Below are 14,025 nucleotides of genomic sequence, written 5' to 3'. Positions count from 1 at the left end.
AGCAAATATAGCAAATATCACTGTGGCAACTTAAAAGACGGACACATTATGGTATAAGCTTTTGTGGGCCAGAGCTCAGCCAAATGATAGTTTATGCCACAATATATTTGTTAGCATTTAAGGTGCCCCAAAGATTCTTAGTTGTGTGTAGTTGTTGTGGCTGTTTTCACTGCAGCAGACTACCATTGCTATCCCAACGGTATCTGGCTATGTAAAATAAATTTAACAATAAGGTATCATCAATGTTTAACAATAAAGTATTATCAGACCTAAGTATCTTACCTTTGTTCATATCAGGGACACTTGGCCAAACAAACTGGCTTCCTTGTAGGACCCTTTTGATGCCAACCTAAATCCACTGACATCAACAGCTTTCACAAATTGCTTGATTATTGATCACTATGCTTATCGTTCCTCACTGACCAAAATGTTTTACACTGCTGTTCTCCTGCAGCCTCAGCACGTCTCTGACATTTCAACGTTTGTAAGCTCTCACGTGCAGCGACCCTTTCCTAAGGATACCTTATGGCCATTTAAAGATTTCATTTTTTTGCATTGCTGTGCATTTCTTCCTTGATGAAAGAAATGCCTGGCTTGCAATTTAAACTTCCAAACTTTTGCTCCCTCAATACTGAGGAAAATCTTAACCTGAGGTCTTACATTTTTCCTGATAGGCCATATTGTTGCAATATTCCAGTGTTCAAAACTGAAACAAGTTATATAGTCACTTGCTAACTGCTTTAAATGTATTTGGCCCAATCCCACAAGAGAGGTTGCCACATGGCAGAAGGCTTACATCCACACAGCCAATATGGATCAGATAAACATCGTTAATCCACTAAAGTTAACTTTTAAATTCTTTTTGAACTCATAGCCAAAGCAACAGCATACAGGTTAGCCCCTTTTTATTTTGTGTATTTTAATTTAAAATAAGCATACATGTAAGTTATGCAACCAGATTCATCTACACTATGAAGCACAGTGAGTAGTTATTGGGAGCAGGGCCTTTTCACCAGTGGCACCTACCTCGTGGATTCATCTACACTATGAAGCACAGTGAGTAGTTATTGGGAGCAGGGCCTTTTCACCAGTGGCACCTACCTCGTGGAATATCTTCCAAATGAGATCTGTCAGACCCACTGTCATTGTGGTGTGGTGGAATGTGTGTTGAGTTATGGCTTTAGAAGCTGTTTAGTTATTGCACAGACTGGGTTTCTGGCACATAACCTTTTGTGTTAAGTCTCTGTCTGGGCCCTACAGAGACTAGCAGAGATTACAGCAGTTCTCAGCCAAGTCAGCAAAGACGTGAATTAAGACAGAGATTTATGTAAGTTAAAATAAACCTTTTTACTGGCAAATAAATATATAATTTAGTTATGGCAGTACAGATACAAATACTTACAAACGGTCAGTCAATACAGCTCACATGAGGGACATGGAAGTTATACATGCACTTGAAAATACATTTACTTTTATAGACAACCTGTACTATGATGCAACTCCTTGCAACCCTTAATTGAAGACAATCAGTTAGACAATTATTCAATTATGACACTCAATGTCCAGGTGTAGAGTTGACCTTTAAGTTTCTGCTGAGTCTTCTGTTCCTCCAGATCCTCAGCAATTAACAAATCAATGGAAAACATAACCAGGATCCATTCCAGGATCCAACAATGTGAAGTAATAATGACTACCCTATGTAGCAACTACTTACAGGGCCCACAGGATTCCAACCTGTGGAATCTTGTGTGCCCTGAGCTGCATGAATCCAACCACTATTTCTTCTCCTTAGTCCAAATTCATAATATCAGATTATCTCAAGAAAAATCATCCTCTGGTTTTTGATAGTTCCCCCCCCCCCCAGCAACACTGGGCAATACTAAAGCAGAATAATGCTTCTGCTTGTTCCTGATGACAATGGTAGTAGTAAAACTGAAGTGTGTGTCTATAAGCGGAGGGGAAGGGGAGGTCATTGATTACTTAAAATGCAAGCCAGGCATTCTGATACAAAAGCAGCAGTGCAATTAATGGTATATGATTTGCTATAGTAACAAATCTACGATATAGTAGCATAAACAAATACATAAATAAGCATGCAAAGATATTGAGTTGGCCAACTCTTTGCTTCTGGCTACTTAAAATACAAGTAAATAATCTAATTATTATATTATTATATTATTTCAAGAAATCTCTGACCCCATTGTTTTGTTCTGATAGATGATATTGATGAGAGAGTTTAGTTTAACAATGGAAATGGCTGGGACTAGGTCAGATGATGGTCCATTGTCACGCACGCTCTTAGTTGACTGCCCTTAGGCAACTGTGGTCAAGAAAGTGTGGATGTGGATGTGTGATTTGTTAAGTTTTTCATTAGTCAACCTCTCACATACTTGGATTCAATAACAAATCCTACAAAGGCTGGTATTTCACATAATCCAGTTAGAGAGAAAGATTACATCACAAAAGTCCAAAGCAGAATCAAGTGCTAGTGAGCCTACACCTAGTTTCTATACCTTCAGAAAAAAATGCCCTTGTTTAAAGCAGAAAAAATGAACAGAACAACAAATAATTAATCATTTTTTTAAAAAAAAATCATCAGTGGGTTGGATCCAGCCTTAGTTATACATAGGCCTAATCTATACCAGCCGTTTATTGCAGAATAATATTGAGATCATACCTACAGTGCTACATTATGTTCACCCACAATGATCTAGGGACGACCCCTCAGTTATTCAGGAATATCGCTGACTGTTTTTATCATGGTTTTTCAGGCTCTCTCACTACAATCCTGACATCCGTGGCTGGTGTGCCACCCCTTCCCAAAGCGTTTGCTGTTCAGCATGAGCTTCTGGCTTGGCAAACAGCCAACCTACTGTCAGGGGCATGTCCAGCAGTTTCAGACATGTGTGGAGTGGGTGGCCGCCATTTTCAGCAGTTTTAGGTTGGCTATCAGCATGTTTTGGCACCGAATGTGGGTATTTTTTTTAACACAAACATATTGATGTGCAGGAGTGCATCTTCGACACAGTACCTATTCCCCCCCCTTGCGTTTCTGTGTATTTGCCCTGGTGCACATCTCGGAGGAATTATTAAAAGGAAAAATTCCGTGCCTCCTACCTATCCGTGCAGTCCTGCCCACTTCTGCCGATGCATATTTGGAACTGCCATCACAGGGCACACCTCCTTCCCACAACGGCTCTCCTTTACTCGTGGGAAATTTCCCTCAAGTGTGCCCCGTGAGTGACAATCACAGAAGCAGGAAACCTTGCAATTATCCCTCCTCTGTTGAGAAAGGGTGGCAGGTGTAGATTAGGCCCTAGAGTAGACCTACTGAGATCAATAGGACTTGTTATTCATGACTAATTTTGATTTCAGTAGTTATACTCTAAGTATGACTAAGTCTGAACCCAATCCACTGTGGTCATTGTCATCATCTACATTTTATTATTCCCTTCTTCAAAGAAGCTAAGGTGTAAAATTGAGATTTGTCCCATTTTACCTGTAGAACAAAGCTGAAAAGTAAGTTAGGCTGCAAGGGAGTGAATGATCTATGGGGACTCATGATCTCCATAGTTGCATGGAGATTTAAACCTAGAGGACTGTTCAATATGCCATGCTGGTTCTACAGAAGTCTGGTACTTACTCTATATGAAAGCAATATCCAACACGCCCACTGAAGATATTAACTGAACACTTATTTCCACTTATTTTAGCCAAATTGAAATCATTAAGATACACTTAAGAATCTTATTGTAAAACAGCCTTCTTCTATCATCAGAATACTATGTTATATTTATGGTCAAACTTGATAAAATGTGGACATCTTCACTAATACAAGTTTCTTTAGCAAGGGTAATTTCATAATGCACCAAGCCCAGTGATACAAAATTAATGGCACAAATAATACTGAGTACTTTCTGCAAAGCTTTTTTTGTATTCAAAACAATGGACGAGCATACTGTGTAATAAATGAATAAGTAAAAGGAAAGAATTGTTTTAACTCTGAAGGAAAGTGTGTTCAGCACACATAAAATGTATGTGAATCTCATTAGCAGATCGAGAAGATATATTGCTGGGTCTGAGAAATGCTTCAAACGCACATCATGATCTTGTATCTTCACATTGCTAATGAGTGAATGCTTTATCCTAGAATAGCCACAGGCAATTATTTAAATAGCTGACAATTTGTGTGCACCCAAATAACCTGATGTATCTGAGCAATTCCTTTTTGCAAATGACTAAAAATGGTTTACACATAGAGTTACAGCTAGGAACCATGTATCAGCTTTGGCTATTAAGGAGTGAACTGTACTTCATGCCTGAGCAAATAATGCATTACACAGTCCAAGCAGGGCAGTGAGCCCTATTCTTCTCCATTTCTAGCTTTTTTCCTCACTTGCAAAAAATCTTCTATGACAGCCAACAGGACAAAAGTGTTACATTAGCCTCATTCAGATGTAACACTAAACTGTGGTTTAGCTTTACATCAATGAGCTCCCAACTTCCATCTCCTTGTACATTTTGCCTGTTAATTTGTTTCCTTGATATTTAAGAGTTAGCTTCTTCATAATCTCACAACCTCCCCCACTTATTCTGATCCTTCTATTTAATTTTTTAAAAAAACTCTATCAGGTGTATCAGTAGTATATTGCACAAATTCAGCATGTATTCCCTCCCCCACACACAATAAACCAAAATTAAAAGCCGCACTAGATAGTTATTTTATATCATGTCCAACTCTTTCCCAAGACAATATTTTTAATTGGTTCAAAACAGCCCCTCTTGATGGTAGCTTCGATTAAGGCCAAGGTGCTGGTGGGATGGCCCACCTCCTATGAAATTCCCTGCCTCTGGAAGTCAGGCAGGCTGCAACATTGTATTCCTTTCGGCATCTCCTGAAAACATCATTGTTCCAGGAAGCCTTTCCTTAATGACCGGCCATGGTTCACAGTTCACCTTTCATTTTGCTTTTAAAAATCTATTTTAAGGTGTTTTATTATGTTTTTATTGTATTTTATCTTGTACACCACTCCGAAATTTTGAATGGGGAGCGGTATATAAATATTGTGAATAAATAAATAAAGTAAGGTGCTAAGGAGGATTTAAACCAGGGGTTGGGGATGTGTGGCCCTGCATAGGTTGTTGGACTGCAACTCCCATCAGTCCTTGCCAGCATAGGCAATGGTGAGGGTTGATAGGATGTCCAACAACATCTGGAGGGGCTAAACACTTTCATTCTAATCCATTTTCCCAACTTAACTTATTCCCCCAAAACTGCCATTAGCTGTGGACAGATACATCCCTAGTATAATGGCCCTAAATGAACCAATGAAAAAGACATCAGAAGATCTCACCATAGATGTCTAAATCACATCTACTTTAGGCCGGAGAAAATTAGAAAATAAGGCCAAAATAAAGTAAGTGTAGGGGATAAAACAGTAATAGTGAATAAGCTGAATGAGGCTGAAGTTATATCCCACAGAGCCTTTAAATATGGCTTTAGCTTTACTTCAGGATCAAGCTGAAAAAGAGGCTGGCATCAGAAGAACTGTTAAACACATTATTGATAATAGTAGAAAAATACCAGCCAATTACATCTCTACTTTTTTTAAAAAAAAGATTCTCTTACCCTCTCAGTTCTCCTAGTAATATACTCCAGCAAGGAAGCCTCTTCTTCCTCCCGTCCCCTAATAGCACATGCTTTCACCACAGCTGGATATATAAATTATAAAACAGCATTAAGCAGTGATAAAGGCATTGAAATGCATGAGGCCTCAGCATGACAACTTCAACAAGGACTTAGAATGAAAAAACAGCCTAGAAGAAAAACACTAATAAAAAATCACTACTGAAGATATTTAAGGCACTTGTACCATGACATGACAACCTATTTGTCAATAATGGAAGTATTGTCCCCCTTTTTTTAATTTGCCACAAAAACAGGTTGTTATATTTATTTATTCTAGAAAAGTGAACATCCTGTTCATGTCAAATTGGCTTAGAAGTAATTTGAGGTATTTCCAAAAACAAAGCAGAATGACCTTCCACACACACAACTCTTAATTCCTTTTAGAAGCTCCACATACTAGGGCAACAACAATGGTGCTCTGGCTATGAGATGTCAAGAGGAAAACTTCCTTGCTGTCCTTTTCCTCTGCAGTGTACTGTTAGAGCACCAGGACAAAAAACCTTGGTGGCCTTGGGTGTTTTGTGGTTTTTCCTCCAAGGAACCCAAGGCAGCATACATAATCTTCATCTTCTACGTTTTGTCATCACAACAACCACCCTGTGAGGCAGGTTGGGCTGAGAGGCTGTGACTGGCCCAAAGTCACCCAGTGAGCTTCCATGGCCAAGTGGGGACTAGAATCTGGATCACCTGACTATCAGTTCAACACTCTAGCCATTACACCACCTTGGCTCTCACACTGCATCCTTCTCTTGCATGGGACTAGAATTCAGGGACCTTTCACCTCTAAGTTCATTCCTTGGTACCAGGATACCTGAGAGAGTGCCTTTTCCCTTACCAACCTACCCGGTCACAATCATCATCTGAGGCCATCTTTCTGGTGGTTCCACAGAGACCTATGGTCTGACTGGTGTTCACCAGGAGAAGAGCCTGTAAGGTGGTAGCCCCCTTCTTATGGAATTCCTTGCCTTTGGAGGTCAGGCAGGTGCCAATGTTACATTATTTATTTATTTATTTAAAACATTTGTATCCCATCCTATATCATTAGGATCTCAGGGTGGAGTATAGGGCCTAAAGAAAACGTTGTTTCAAGAAGCTTGAAATCATGATTGGCCATGATTTTATCAGAACTCTGGCTTCTTTTTTTTTAAAAAAAAATTAATACAGTGTTTTAGTACTGTTTTTATTATTTTATTCTATTTGTTGTTCACCATTTCAAAATCTTTTGGATGGGAAGTGGTATATAAATATTGTAGGTAAATAAATGAATAAATTAAATTCCTGGGCACAAGCTCATTATGTTTCACTCACATCTCTAATGAACATGACAAAGCTCTTGGCTTTGTAAACACCATATGTCATAAGCATTTTATCTGCTTAAATAGCCCTCAAGTTAAGTTCTAATGTTTAAAGTAACTTTAGTATTTTAATAACATTTACCTCTGTTTTAAAATCTGTTATTGTATTTTAAATTTGCTGCTAGGTTATATTCTAGGTTGCACCTTTATACTCTAATTTCAAACTTTTACATTTTACATTGAATTTTATGATGTATTTTGTGCTTTTAATTGTTGTGAACTGCCCAGTGAGCTTTGACAATTGGGTGGTACAGAAATGTAATAAAGAAAGAAAGAAAGAAAGAAAGAAAGAAAGTCGTGTAGGAGTTTTCTGGTATGCTTTTATTACAAAGAATAGCTATATCAATTGATTTCAAACATGACACAATAATTTCATTTCTCCAGACATAAAGGTCCTTTGGAATCTTTATTAATGCAGGAAAACAAAAAGCAAGAAAACCCACAAATACTGAAAGACAAATACACATATGAATGATGTGCCAGCAAAAGAAAAATAAGGCAACTCAGTTAAAGAAAAGCAAGGAAAATATCAGATACCTGTGCCTTTAGATATTTGGTGCTGATACTTAGAATTTAAAAAATTTGGAGAGCTGCCTCTTGAAAAACTAGTGCTGACCCCAAAAAATTGTAGCTCATACCAATGAATTTGATTCCCACCCACCCCCAGCTCTTCTGTATGCACACACACATATACACTATCAATGGCATTAGCTTCACCTCTAGTGAGGGAATGAATAGCAAAAATAGGACAAAAATTTGGGGCAAAACGTCTAGCTCAATTTTTACTGTATCTTAGATCGTAGCTAGACCTAAGGTTTAACCCAGGATCATCCCGGGTTCGTCCCTGCCTGAGCACTGGATGCCCTGTGTGGCACTTAGATGAACAGGTTTGACCCCAGGACAATCCTGGGATAAACCTTAGGTCTAGCTACGGCCTTAGGTAGATGTTTCCCTGAACCTATAATAACTAAGGATTCTGTAGGTGTTAGCTTTATTAATACTTAAAGAATCCATCTGCTGGTGTCTTGTGAAATTAATTACCACTGACTCCAATCCAGCTTTCATATAATCCTGCAGAATTCAATGGACATCAGGCAGCAGTGTCCATAGCTCAGTACTGGCAGGAGATAAGATACTGTTCTATACAGAATTTCAAAAACTGAACCTTTCAAAACCCTTTATGCTATTGATCAACTAACAGTATAGTCAGTGGGCCAGAGTGGAAACACAGACATCCCTCTTCCTTTCCTTTTGTAGTCTGCATCAATTTGGACAGCTCACTCAAAAAGCTGGAGGAAACCCAAACATCTGTTTGCCCATGTGGCCAAAAAATTGTTTCTGGTCCTAGGAAGTCAGCATTTTTCCAGCCCTGAGCAAATCCTATGCCAAAAATGTCTGGACTCCTATGTTAAAGCCTAAATGATTAGTTATCTATTAGCAGCTGGTTCCTGTATGAATGTGTATAAGTAAGGATGATGATACAACTAAGTTGAAAATGTATTGTATTGAACTGTTTTTGACTCAAAATAAAACTGATACGTTTACCACAAAAACAATTTTTTGTGGCCTCATTTATACATAACACTAAATCTAGGGATGGATGAGAAATTTGTTTGGTTCTTATTTTAATACCAACTCACCTAATCTGCACTTTTAAAACTAATATACAAACCAGAATGCAGTTTTCACACTTCTCCAAATTTTATAATACAGTTCTCTGTTCAAAAATGGATAAATTATGGCAAATGGTGCAGCAAAATGTTCAGTGTCTGTTCAGCATTAAAAAACAAACCACAGTTTGAACTTCATTTTCAGGCTTATCCACTCCCACTCCCCTCTTCTCTTTTGGTGTAGCCACAAGGAGGAGTTTGGGAGCTTTCACTTTCATTTTAGATTAAAGGCAGCTTGCCATGATGTCAGAATCTGGATGAACTGTGGTTAATCTTAACAATGGTTTGTTCCAACAGACCAACTTCAAACCGTAGTTTATGAAACTGCCTTATTTCAAGAAACTATAGTTAAGATTAACCATCTAAAAAGGAAATAGAAGTTTCTGATCTTTCCTTTGCAGTTGCACTAGAGGAGGGGATAGCACACAACCCCAAATCTCATAACACTGAACATAGATCAGCTCTACGTGCAAACAGAGCCACACACTCCCTCCTTCCCAATCTCATGTGTTTTCTCCTTTTGTTTCCTGTTTAGCAGTAACCATAGGTTGCTGTGATATCAGAATCAGCAAATTACAATTAGCTCCTGTCCTCCAAACTGAAATTGGAAGCTATGGTTTGTTTGTTTGTTTGTTTGTTTGTTTGTTTGTTGTTATGTTTATACTGCCCCATAGCCGAAGCTCTCTGGGCTGTTTACAAAAGTTAAAAACAGATATACAAAATTTAAAACCACCAAAAGTATAAAAAGCAACAATATCCATTTAAAACAACTATTCTTGGTCAGTATTTTAACTTGGGTCAGTATGTTTAAACTTGATTTCTTATTTGGAGGGCAAGGATTCACCATTGTTTTCCAATTCAGATGTCAGAGAACCTCTGATTACAGCTAAACAGAAAATGGAGAGAGAAGTCACACAAAGAAGAAGGGGAAGTGAGAGAGCACAAGTCACTGCTTGATCAAGAATTGTCCACAGCTCACTCATCTGAATTAAATGATTTTTTTCTGAGTTTTAGAATAAGAACTGTGAGATAATGTCAGGGTCATTGGTGCTATCCGCTCTCTTCTTTGACTTATGCTTAAAAGTAGAGAACAAACTGAACATTCTGTTTTGTATACAACAGAAAACAATGCAGAGAATATTATAATGCCACTACCATCATAAATCATGTTTATGGGATTTGTGACTAATATTGATACTGTGTTCTTGACAGGTTTAAAAATCAGAATATCTGAAAAAAGAATGAGTTGATAAGATGAATGGCAGAAGAAACCCCACATGGATGATTATCTATCTGCCTAGAGAGAGAATGAAAGAGAGGAAGAATGATAGAGAGACAGAGACAGAGATGGGGAAAATATTTTTACAGAGCAAAAATGAGGTCCTAATATAGGGGCTACAAAATAAGTAACTGTGAATTGAAAAATATGCCAGATTCTCTTATTTGCCCCTTAAGCACTACAAACACAATAATTCAAGGACAAAATGTGAGAAAGTTAAAACTAGTACAACTTGTTATAAAATCAATAATTAGCCTATGAGACTTTACTTCACAAAACATCTTTCTTCTAACAAAAACTCTACAGGATGCCAAAGACTGCTATTCACTATATACCCAATGATGTTTGGGAAGATTAAATTCTAAAAGGCAGTCAAGGATAAACATTTGTATTTGAAGACATAAATCAATATCCCACTACAAAAACACTCTTACAGGGAAAGTATTTTATAATTACCCATTTTTAGTCTCTTAAACCCTTTAAAAAATTCTTCTGGTGCAAGTTTATATTTGCCATGAGATGGTGACCTGCAAGAACCTCATGGCCTATTTTTAGGAAATCTAGATTATCACAATATACAACGAGAATGGAAAAACCATAAGCAGTTCCAAAGTTTACAAAAACAGTTTCTAAGGAATAGAATGCAGATTAGGTGACTAGAATTTTGAACTTCCATATTAGGAGAAGTCAGTGGTGAATTTTATGGCTAACAATCATAAGTTTAGAACAATGCCATCTCATAGATATAAGCATCAATTTGCAAAACATTACAAAGATGAGTTAAACAAATCTAGTTATCATATTAAGGGGGGAAATCACTTTGCTTGATTGGAGCAATCAGTATATTTAATAAATCTGTAGTGTGTGAAAACATATAAGAAGTTTATTCTAACAGCTCATACCATATTTTAAAACTGAAGCACCTAAATGTTATGCAGTAGATGGGACAACAAACAACGGTTTATAAGTAACAGTAAACGTTCCCCTAATGAAAATCAATTATAGACATTTATCCAGGTCAGAAATACAAAACTATAGCTTAGCACTACATGAACAAGTTTGCTTGAGCTTTCAGTTTACACATTTCACATTCGATCTCCTCCTTCAGTATGGTTCCAAATGTCTTACTTCCACGCCCAGCGTAGCCTGGGAATGGGGAGGCTATTGCAGGTGGGGTGGGAGACGAGGCATGGAGGCATCCAATAGGCAGTTTTCCCATGGTGCCACCGGAAGGGAGGGGTCTTTTCATGCATGCCCAGCCATCCTGGGAAAGTTCTAACAGTTCTTGTCTTCTCAGATCATCAGTTTACAGACATGAATTGGCTGGTGTGCCAACATACTGCAGTTTGACAGATATGGCATGTGATACAAAGGCACCAGTCCACAGATGTGCAGAGCTGAAAGAGAAGCCTAGGAGTTACAGGCTTTGTGGTTTTCAGGATACTTGCCAGCATTTGCCTGGGAAGGTGGGTATGTGGTCTGGCTGGATTCCCAGAGTGAGCTGGGAAGATGGCCTGTACCCAATTGGGCAGTGGCCCTGAACTGTAAGATGATCCTGCTGATTCCCAGCCAGTGCGAGGGAGGGACAGCATGGACCACTTGTGCATGGACTTGTAAGGAGGCAAGTATTTGGTCTTGCCAGATTCCCAGAATGAGCTGGGAAGATGGCAGGTACCCACTTGGGCAACAGCCCAGAATTGTGATGCGATCATGCACAATTCACAAAGACGTGTAATCATGAGTTATGAGCGTATGGTCTTGCCAAATGCACAGAATGTGCTGTTAGAAGGGCATGCACCCACTTAGGGGGTGCCTAGGGAAATTTAACAGAGAGTTGGAAATTATAATGAATTAATTAAACATGCACCCAACACCCCGCAATTGTAGAAGCACAGAGGGAGCATGATAAGAGAGACAGGGACAATTGTCAGAACTCGTGAATGGCTTGTATTTGCTAGATCTGCAGAAGGGCCTGTGGGATGTGATTCTGTGCAGGTGTGGGGGAGAACAACTAAGCAAGAGGCTTGTCGCTCCCTGTGGCAAGTATGCATGGGCATTTTGAGCGGGTTAGGGTTGGTGAGCATTCAGAGGCACTGTTGCAGTGATGGGTAATGCCTGAGGCTTCCTAGCTATGACTTTTATGATCAAGCTGGCAGAGATAAGGGTTACCTTTGAGGCCAACCTTCCTCACCCACTTGGAGCTTCACAGCATGAGGGGAGGTGACACAGAAGGCCTCCCGACCCCAAAAGGAGATGGCAAACGTCAAGGCACCACTGTCAGGCCATGAATGTCTCACCCGATAAAACAATGGTATGAGACCGGATTAGAAAAGATGCCCGCTTAGGATTTCCCTTTCTGCAGATCTATTAATAAATGTGGCCCTGTTCAAATCCCATTTTTTTTGTCTGCCTCGTTATTTCCCACACTCCACATTCCGCAACAGGATCCATACTACTGCTATATAATGGTTTATAATGGTATCGACAACTGTTGGGTCCCAGGATACATTCCATATACCGTTTTCAAATTGCTTTGGAAGTGTTAGATCCTGCTTGGTGAAGAGCTGGCCTAGAACTATCCATGTTCTGTTTTAAACTAGCCAGTGTTTATTATAATATCTGAAGGAGGGAACTGTGTAAGGTTTAAACTATGTTTTGTTGAAACAAGCCAAAATCAAATTATGGTTTCTGAATGTGGTTTCTGTCAACAAAATATTATTTAAAGATTAAACTCTGCTAAGTTTCAAAGTAGATATGGATGCTTAAAATCTCCTCACAGTTAAACCAGAAGGAGAGGAAGGACAGCCCATGCCTGAGAATGAAACAGGCTCATAAGAACATACAAAGAGCCCCGTAAGATCAGGCCAAAGACCTATCTATAGTCCAATGTTCAGTTCCCCCAGTGGCCAATGAGAAGCCCACAAGCAAGGCATGAATGCACTAGCACCCTCTTTCTTGTGTCCCCCAACAGTAGGAGTTCAGAGGCATATTGCCTCTGATATTGGAGGTAAGGTGGTAAATAGCCATTATAACTAGTAGCCATTGATAGCCTAACACACTTTCTTCTCATTTTTTTAATCCCCTTTTAAAGCAGTCGAAGTTGGTGGCCTTCTTGTAGCAATGAATTCCATCGTTTAATTAGGCACTATGTGAAGACATACTTACTTTTGTCTGTCATGAAATTTTCTGCCATTAAGCTTCATTGGATGATCCCATGTTCTAGCATTATGAGAGGAAAAAAAGTTCTCTCTATTCACTTTCTCCCAAGGATGCACACCTCTATCATGCCCCCCCACACACACACACACTTGCTCCAATGTATTTCATTTACGAACAAGTTTTTTGAAAAACCAAATGGCGCCAATTGAGATCTTTGGGGAACTCCACTGTCCACATCCCTCCATTGTGAGAGCTGACCTTATTCCTACTTTCTCTTTTTTAAGAAGTTGCCAATTCATCTCCTCTTATCCCAACATTGCCATTTGTTCAGGAGTCTTTGGTGATGACTTTGTCAAAAGCTTTTTGAAACTCCAAGTGTAATAAGTATTTGCCCTGAAACCTTTGCACTGTGCAACATTCCTGCACCAATCTGCATAATATGCTGTTGCAAATATTTATGCAAAATAGTTATTTGATCCTCTACATTTTTATAGATTGCTAAGCGCTCCTAAGTTGTGAAGAAACAAACGATATATTAAAATGTATTATCATATGAAGTTTGAGTATGTTCCACTCTAAGGCCTTCTAATAGAAGCATCAGTCTTAAGGAATATTTTTGTTAGCTGCCTTGAGAGCCTTTTTGGCTAAAGGGTGGGATAAAAGTGCTAAAATAAATTAATAAATAAATAAAATTTGTGTTCATAAGTTGTGTTTTTTGACTGAAACTTTTACTGACCTAGAAGCCTGCTATGGAATAAATAAAATCTTCCCAGCTGAACTCAGGGAAGTAGTAGAGGTGTTTCAGAAAAGAAAGGTGAGAAAAGGAAGAATAAGCACTTATTAGGCAATTGTACATGTCCAACTTATTATGTG

The sequence above is a fragment of the Elgaria multicarinata genome, chromosome 1 (genome assembly GCF_023053635.1).
Source record: "Elgaria multicarinata webbii isolate HBS135686 ecotype San Diego chromosome 1, rElgMul1.1.pri, whole genome shotgun sequence".
Lineage (NCBI taxonomy): Eukaryota > Metazoa > Chordata > Lepidosauria > Squamata > Anguidae > Elgaria > Elgaria multicarinata.
Note: the sequence above shows the minus strand (reverse complement) of the source record.